Source organism: Pteropus medius, unplaced genomic scaffold, assembly GCF_902729225.1.
Source record: "Pteropus medius unplaced genomic scaffold, Ma_sr-lr_union100, whole genome shotgun sequence".
Classification (NCBI taxonomy): domain Eukaryota; kingdom Metazoa; phylum Chordata; class Mammalia; order Chiroptera; family Pteropodidae; genus Pteropus; species Pteropus medius.
Genome location: NW_024354502.1, coordinates 27,824,778 through 27,834,369, shown reverse-complemented (window position 1 = coordinate 27,834,369; position 9,592 = coordinate 27,824,778). Strand labels below are relative to the sequence as shown.

At 42.0% G+C, this 9,592-nt stretch overlaps 1 pseudogene; it reads left to right on the top strand.

Annotated features, from left to right (window-relative positions):
* The first annotated feature begins 1,380 nt into the window (after positions 1-1,380).
* LOC120595602 (ferritin light chain-like) lies at positions 1,381-3,954 on the top strand (annotated as a pseudogene).
* The last annotated feature ends 5,638 nt before the right edge of the window (positions 3,955-9,592 follow it).

The window sequence follows — 9,592 nt, the reverse complement described above, 5'->3', positions numbered from 1 at the left end:
ATGTTATTTGATGCTGAAAATATCCCCCCTTCAATACTAGGAGTCCTTTACATTAGCTAGCACGTCCTGTCGCCATGGCCCTAGTGGACTTTGGAGGCTCCTGTACTTTCCCGTATGATAAGGGATCCTGGGCTCTTCTTCTATACTTCCTGCCCCAGATACAGAGTCAGCCTTTCTTCTGGAGCTCTGGTTTTCATTTCAAATAGATTCACAGAATCACTTCATGAGATCGTGCTCTCCTTCACTGACAGGCATACAGGCCTGGTCTTTCTGGTAGGAAATGTTTTTTGAGAGTAATCAACATAGTTGGAATGAAGACTAGCCCCAAGCAGGCCTGGAGGGGCCTGGTGGACTTGGTGAGTGGTTTCATGGTCCTTATCCATCTTGACCTGGTTAACAAGTTTGTCTTCTTACACACTCTCTCTCTCTCTGCTATTTTGTCTTTTTGGATAGCTCTGCTTGCAAACTCAAGCCGTTGACTAATAAATACCTTCATGCTTCAGCCCCATGGTGTTCATCAGCAGTGACACCATGATTCTCAGTTCTACTTTGCCTCCCATAAACTCAAAGGCAAGGCTATTTCTCACAGTACGAGCTATTTCTTTTCAACCATAGTTTGCTATTCTCTAGTCAATGGAGACTCTGCCTGTTTCCTTAACATGTCTTTTCTAAATGATTGAATCTTGATCTGGGACAGAAGCCTTTATTGTACAAGAACGCCATCTTGTACAGACGTCTGTAAAGATCATGTGGCCATGAGCGAACAAGAAGGATTCCTAATGGTGGATTCAACATTTTAATATGGTTCCTGGGGTCAAGAGTTCATAAAAAATTTTAGTGGCTCACAGCAGGGCCTGCAACCTTTACCTGGACATCAAGAGCAAGTTCTTAGGCCTAATTCCTCATGAATCATCTTCCCATTGTGGGAACAACACAACAGTGCTAGAGAGTGGAAGGAGTGGCCACAAGGCAACTTACCTGAGGTTGCTCTCCTGCCGATGGTCCTGGGTGTGTCCACCGAGATGGCGCCAGCCACTCAGGCTTAGAAGGTATTTTGTGTTGGCTAAGAGAGCGAAACAGCAAAGAGCCTTTGGTGGCAACTGAAGAACAGTGGTACTGTGGTCACCAGGGACCAGCAGGAGACCAGCTACTTGGACCTAATCAGCCTCATGGACGGCCAGTCAGAGTTGCTCAAATTGGGTAATTTGAGGAGGTTTAATAAAGGGACAGTTGACAAAGGTGTGGACTGGAGGCAGGGAAACCACAAGAAAACTGTAGTACCTGAGGTGGAGACTGGGCCTGAAGGAACAAGGGGAAAGGGTGGTCACAGGAATCAAGGCCGAGGGGAGAGACCTGATTAGAAATAATGTATGGACCACTATGAAGGAGAAGGAGAAAGAGAAGGCTGTGTGGAGAGGTACCACATAGAGCTGTCACCTCCAGTCCTGGCCTGCACAGGGAGGAAGCTGGGAGTAGAAACTCACTCCTTCCTAGCTTCTTGATGTCTGCTCTCCTACATGGCTCCCTGGTGGCTTAATCCATCTAAAGGACAAAGGACAAGGCAGCCCATTGATGCTGCTCAATAGGCCACTTCCTTGGGCACAGTGGACAGCGGGAAGTGGTGGAGAGTGGGCAACAGAAGATTCCAGCACAGTGGTGTAGAGGAAAAATCAGGAGGGGTGTGTATGAAGCAGTCTGGAGCAAATCCTGGTCCTGAGTAGATCTGCACATGCACAGGTATGTGTTGGGCCTCGTAACATACTCTTCTTGTTTTGGGGTGAGGGCCATGACCTGTGTCCACAATTTCTTTATGCACGAGGTAGAGGGTCAAGGTCTTCAGTCCCCAAATGTTCTTCCCCACATACAAATACCTCTTCCACTGACAGATTGATGCTTGAAATCTTCCCATTTTAGCTTTTTCCTTTGAGCTAAAAGGTTTTGCTAACTGTAAACTGTCCTTGGCATTCATGATTCTACAAGTAAGGAAGAAAGAAAATAAACACTTCCTGAATCCCTACTCTGTGCTTGCAATGAGTACAAGAGATTTGACTGACAAAATCACTTAGATTACACCACAACTTTATAAGACAAGTATTATTATCTGCATTTCACACATGAGGAAAACGAGAAGTGGGGATGGGGGAATAGCCTGCCCATACTCAAAGCCCAAATTTAAATATTTTTGTAAACTGCTTAGTCCAAAGTCCATATACTTCACTCCAGTTATTCCCAAACTTCAGAGTCCTTCAACTTAGCTGAGGAACTTATGAAATAGGTGAGATCTTTATCTGAGAGCAGGTTTTAATGTGAGGAGAGGAGAAAAGACATCCAAAAGAAGAGGAAAGGATACGGTCCAGGCAAGAATAGTGTCTTAGTCTGCTTGGGCTGCTATACCAAAATCCCACAGACTGGGCAGCTTGTACAGATGTTGATTTCTCAGTTCTTTTGGCAAGGAAGTCCAAGATCAAGGTACTAGCAGATTTGGTTCCTGGTGAGGTTGCAGAGAGTTACCTTCTCGCTGTGTTTTCACATGGTGGAAAGATAGGGCTGTGGTCTCTCTTCTTATTAGGACACCAATCTTATCATGGGGGCCCCACTCTCATGACCTCATTTTAACTTAATTACCTCCCAAAGGTCCATTCTCCAATTACCATCCTGTTGGGGGTTACCATCACATGTGAATTTTGGGGCAGACACAGTCAGTCCATAGCAGATAGGAACCATGAAGACTTTTGCTTAGGACAAGTCCACTCTGCTCTTCTGGGTAGTGACAGTACCCTCCCCTGGCCCCCAGGAAGGGCTCCAATGTGACTGCCTTAGTTATCCCTCCCCCACCTCCAATTGAACCCTAATATTCAGTCTTCTAGCCTCGCTGGATCTCATGGAAAGCAAAGCTTTGAAGAGTGACGTATTTGAATTCAAAGCTAATGGTAATAGTGTTAATTCCATGAGTTTGTAGACAAAACGTCCTGGGTTCAAAATCACTTATGATCAGCAATGCTTTTGACAGTCCACTGGATTTGTCTCTTGCTTCAACAGTGTTTGGACAGAACAGACCCAGGGACACCCTTTCTTCCTGCATCCAACCACCCTCCAACCTCTTTTCCAGTGGCAACCTTCAAACCTGTCTCAGCCATCTTCAACTTCAGAGATCAGCCAACACCGTTTTTTGAGACTTAACTCCTTATTGCCCAGCAACCACGAGCTCCCAAGTCCGTCAGAATTATTCCACCGAGGTGGAGGCCGCAGTCAACTGCGTGTCAACCTGCATCTGCTGGCCTCCTACACCTAACTCTCTCTGGGCTCCTATTTCCACTGAAACAATGTGGTTCTAAGGGGTGTGGGCTATTTCTTCTGAAAGTTGGTGGAGGAGAAGTGCAAGGGCACTGAGCATCTCTTGAAAATGCAAAATGAGTGTGGCGGCCTCACCCTCTTCCAGGACCTGCAGAAGGCTTCCCAAGATGAGTGTGGTAAAACTCAAGACACCATGGCAGCCTTCTGGGTCATGGAGAAGAACCTCAACCAGACCCTTTTGGATCTGCATGCCCTGGGTTCTGCCTACACAGACCCTCATCTCTGTGACTTCCTGGAGAGCCATGTCCTAGATGAGGAGATGAAACTCATCAAGAAGATGGCTGACCACCTGACTAACCTCTGCAGGCTGGCCGGCCCCCAGGTTGGGCTGGGTGAATATTTCTTCAGAAGGCTCACCCTTAAGCAGGACTGGGAGCCTTTGGAGCCCAGAGGCCTTTGAGGGGCCCTCTGCACCCCCCTCTGGTTGGCCCTCAGCTTGAGCCTCTCCCTGCAACCACCAGGCTGCCTTCTAACCACCCCAGAGCCTTCTCTCATGCCATGGACCAATGAAACAATAAAGCTTTTTGGAAAAAAAAAATTCCATTGCGATCTATGCGACACTTGCCAATCACTCTGAAATTCAATTTTCTCACCTGTAAAATGGAGTTAACACTATTTACCTGTGTAAAACTCATAGCGCAATGTGTGGGACCATGGCGTGCTTACAATGAATATAAAGAACTGTCTAGAAGCCGGCCTCCTGATTCCCAGGCCTGGGCTTCTGCCTATGATTCTTCATTTCCTTTATTTAAGGCATAAAATGTGACATTTATTAAGTGTTCGAGGGTGCAGGGGATCTTGCACTGCCCATAGATAGTCTGTGATCCTAACCTCTGGGTCAGAGGGATGGCTTGTACGCATAAGAAAACATACGACAAACAGAAAGGAAAGAAAGACATGGGAGAGGTGGCTGTGGTTTACTCTCTAAAGTCGCCCCAGAACATGGGAAGTGGTAGGAGAACCTAAAGGTTCTTCCATGGGTGGGGAGTGGTTTACTCGCGACAGTCTGCAGCCTGTAAGCTACCGTGCTGGCGCGCCCTCGAGTACTCCTCCCGCTGAGCCTATAGATTTTGCTTTGTAAATTTTTCTTTTTAATAAGACCAATTCTCTTGACAGTCCATCCATCCTTTCCTTCACTCAACAAGCTTTACCAAGAATGTTCCTTGCCAGGAGATACTCCAGGCATTGAGGATATAGCAGTGAACAAAACAAACCAAGTCTCTGCAATGTTCTTTCTCTGAACTATCTTGATACCTGGTTAGTAACTTCTATTTGGATTCCTTAATAACTTCCATTTGCTCCTTCTTTTGTAATGCCCAAAAATTTCAAACCAGCATGTTTATAGCCCAACTAAAAGGAAGCCAGAGCATCGTGTCATATTGGTGCAAATTTGAGAAGTGGGGTTTTTAGTTCAATTTTAAGTGAGTGGACATATGTCTTGGTGCTTCCTTCCTCTGTTATAGATTATGCTTCTGATTTTCATGAATGCATTTACCACTTTCATGGGTTCCTTTAGTTCTGCGCTGTCCAATACAGTAGCCACTAGTTGCATATGACCATTTAAATTTAAATTAATCAAAATTAAATAAAAAGAAAAATTTAGTTCCTTAGTTGCACTATTCACATTTCCAGTGCTAAATACCCACATATTACTGATGACTGTCTTGTTGAATAGTCAGATGTATAATACTGCCATTACAGAAGGTTCTACTGAAGGTGTAAGCAGTGATGGGGATCTAGCTGTGGGAGTGTTGCATTATGTCAGCGTGAAGGGTAATCCATTCGCTTCTTTCTTTTGCCTTCTTACCTACAGTTTAGAAAGTGATCTCCGGTTGGGACCATAAGGAAAACAGAGGCTGTGTGAGCCAGAAGATCTAACTAACTTCATACTGTTTGCTGATTCCATCGGAAGAGGTGCCCACCTTCTTTCTTCCTCTTTGGCCCAGTTGCTCATCCAAATGCTCATCAGACCAACAGAGGGAGCTGGTTTCCAGGCTGATCAGTTCTGTGGTTGCTTCTTCCGTGGGAGATTTTGGTTTCCAAAGCTTTGCCTCTGCCCGCTTCATCCTGGGTCGCTAGCTCTGCTCTTGCCCTCTGCCCTTGCTAGTTCTAACTTTGGGCTAGAAGAGACTTGGGGGATCTTCTTATTGGTGGCTTACACAGGAAAGCATTTTATTTCCTCATATGAGAGAGCAAATGGGCAATGAATGTGAGGGTGTCTGAAAAGTTGAAAGTCTTCACTTCTTGAGCCATTACTATTTTCTTTGCTTCAGCATCAGTGAAAGATAGACTGAACATCCTGAACTCACAGCCTCTTTCCATTTCTGCTAAGTAGCTCTGTGAATTTGGGTAAGTCATTTCCATCATCCTCAGGCCTCAGTTTCTTCACATGTGGTGAGGGATGTAGGACTTGATGATTTCTGAGGACTTCTATGCAATTCTAGATACTATAACTTGGCCAGAGTCTTTAAGCCTTTGTTATTCCAGTAGATGTAGAGGTTGAGATCAAGATAAAACAGATTCTCTTCCCAGAGAGAAATCTTCAGGTTCAGATGGTTTCACTGGAGAATTCTTTCAAACACTTAAAGAAGAATGAACACCAATTTTATATACTCTCTTCCAGAAAACAGAGAGGGGAACACTTCCCAATTCATTTTATGAGGCCATATTATCTTGATACCAAAACCAGATAAAGACAGTATTTAAAAAAAAGAAAATTATAGAGCAACATCTCTCATGAACTTAGGTGCAGGATCCTCAGTAAAATATTAGCAAACCAAATCCATCAATATAAAACAATGATAAACAGACCACGACCAAGTAGGATTTACTACAGATAGATAGTCTGATTTAATATTCAAAAGTCTACCATATTGAGTTGTCAGTAGAGTTTAGATATTTTAAAAAGTTCACCATATCCAATTGTGGGGATCGTTTTATAAACAATATAGATGTCTAACGAATGTACTGTATACTTGAAACTAATTTAAATACATAAATTTTTAAAAAGTTCACCATATCAATGGGCTAAAGAATTAAAATCATATAATCTTATCAATTAGTGGGAAAAAGCATTTGACAAAATTCGACACCCATTTATGATGAAAACTTTCAGCAAGTTAAGAATAGAGAAGAATTATCTCAATTTGATAAAGAGCATCTACAAAACCCTACAGCTAACATCATAGTTGGTGAAAGACTGAATGCTTTCTCTCTAAGATTGAGAGCAAAGCAAGGATGTATACTTTCACCACTCTTACTCATCATAGTACTGGAAGTTCTATGAAATGAAAAGCATGTGGAATGAAAAGGAAGAAATAAAACTGTCCCTATTTGTAGATGACATGATTGTTTCTAAAGAAAATCCCGAAGAATCTACAAAAAATAAAAATAAAATAAAATTTCCTATAACTGTCATGTGAGTTCTGCAAAGTCACAGGACACAATGTCAACATACAAAAATTAATCAAATTTCTGTATGCTAACAAACAGAAACTGTCATTTAAAATGCCATACCATCTATAATTGTTCCAAAGAAAATGAAATATTTAAGTGTAAACTTAATGAAATACTTAAGTGTGAACTTAAGACACACACAAGATCTGTATGCTGAAAATTACAAAATGCTGAGGAAATAAATCAAAGAAAACCTAACTAAATGGAACGATGTACTGTGGGTCATGGATTGGAAGACTTAACATAGTAAAAATGTCAATTTTCCCCAAATTCATCTTTAGGTTTAATGTAATTCCTATCAAAATGTCAGCAGGATATTTTGTAGATATAGACAAGCTTATTCTAAGATTTACATGGAAAAGCACAGGGTCTAGAATAAATAAAACAATATTTAAAAAAAGAATCAACTGGGGAAAATTACTGTACTCTATATTAAAATAAAACAGGAGACCAGAATGAAAGAAAAGAGGGATCAGCTCTTCCCTGAGAGAGTAGAAATGGAACGTCAGGAGGCTTCCTATCATCTAATAGCTGAAGCATCGATGGTCACAGGGACACTGGAAGGCCATAGGGGACAAAGGAAATCCTATTTCCCAGAGAAAAATTCTCCATCTTCTTTGAGCTCCTTCATGAATAGCAGGAACTTCAGTGAGAGTAGTTCGTGGTGCTTGGGAGGAAGAATCTGAGATGCTGCTGGTGTCTCATGGGGGAGTAACATGTTCTACATCTTTCCCCAGGTGCACCCATAATTTGAAGGCACGCTAGTATCTTCTCCTTCCTAGTTAATAGTTGTGTGCTAGATCCTATCCTGAATATACCTTTTACCTTCTATGAACTCTCATTTCAACAGGAGAAAGGAGAGATGTAGAGTCTGCTTGAAATTTAGTTTAAGAGGCAGGATTGAAATTAGGTGTACCTAGAGCAAGGCATGCGCAAAGGTGAAATCAGGAATTTTAGTGATTGTTTATTTCTACATATTCTATCTGGCTCTTTTCTAAATCTGTCTGTCCTTTTCTAAAAATGTTATATTTTTTCATTACAAGATCTCTTCTGTTATTTCTTTAGTAACTTTAAACTTGATTGTTTTGTAGAGTCTTTCGGATTATTCCATTATTTATAATTCTTGGCATGCTGATTCTCCTATTACCTGTGTCTACTTAGCCTTCTGCAGGGGGTTTATTTCTTCTTGTGATTTCTAAGTTTTTATTATATCCTCATCTTTAGCTAGGACTGTTTTATTTTCAGTGAGAATGTTCCAGAAGTAAAGCCTTCTTGCATTTCCTTTTGCTGGGGCTCTAGGGTTGAAGAAACCTGGATGAACTTTTACATTAATTTCTTGGCCTACAATTATCATATCATGGGGCAGGTAGTGGACATTTAGATTCACACAGCATTAAACTTGAGTTGGTAATTTCTTATAGGAGAGTCCCCCTCTCTGCCCCGCTGGCCCCATCTCGAGCTCTGAGACACAGCAATCTTGCTTTTGGTTTTTTTGGACTAGTGGGAAGAGTTTTTGAGTCCCTTTTGGGCAGCTTTACACAAGAGTCTTAGTTCAAACATGCACCCTGGCCCGGCCCCCACCTACTCCATGACTACCACATCAGGCTTATGTGACAGCTCTCTCTGGCTGAGTTACCCCTTTGGTTCTGAAACATAAGCGTTTCTCTTCCCTTTTCTTTGACTTTGGTGTGTATGCTCATCTATATGTACATATAGATATACATACATATATATGTGTGTGTATATATATGAGAAAGAGAGAGAGCGTGAACGAGCTAGCGCTATGGTTTATCTACATTTATATATTTGTAGGTTCAGGAGACCCGTTCCCATTAGCCCAGTCCTACATGTTGTAGGAACTTCCTGTCCTCTGAGGAATTTATTTAACAAAATAACTTCCAGAATATCCACACTATGTCTTGGGGTAAATATAAAATTATCCCAGGATTCTTGATAAGCATGATATTGTACTTATTTGATATATAAAGAATTTGGGGTTTTGTTAAACTAGAACATTCTGTTACACCAACATGATGATCAATTACGGTGAATCTTTCATCACCTCAAACAAGATGAAAAGGGATAGGAATATCTTTGGTTTGAAGATTTTTCACTTGTGTTCTTCCTTTTCTCTCCACAGGGATGTAACTTAAACCTCTAATCATAAACTTCATATACACACATCTTTGCCTCCTCATCTATCAGGAAGCAGTTCAAAACCAGAACTCATTTCCTCCAGAAAGTCTTTCTGAGTTAGCTCCTATATTTAAATTGCCCTTGCATTTACCCTACTCAAATTTCATCAAATTATATCGCCTTCAATAACATGAAAATTGGTGAGTATTCCTATTTTTCAGACATGTATTCAAAAATCTATAATAAATGGGGCTTATTGAGGGGCATTATTTTTGCATATTTCGCCAGGCCCAGGAAGGTGTTCTGTATTCTGTGGTATTTGGTTATTTTGCATACAGAGTAGACTAAGATGAATATCCTTGTCCTACTCTTCTCAGAACCTCCTGGTCCTCACCAGGCATCTTGTCTCCAGGGGGCATCAACAACTCAGGATCCTAGTTCAAGACCTCAGAGACTCTCATCGTTGGAGGGACTTCCTTCCTGCAGCCTCTAGAGAGAACCCCAGATGCCAGAAACAACTAAAAAGATAACTCCCTAGCATGTGGGGTGCGAGGTTGCCTATTCCATGGGCCGCCCAGTTGTATTTCCCTGGTAATCACAGATGATATCTGAGCACTCTTCCTGCTCCCTGCGAGCCGAACAATTC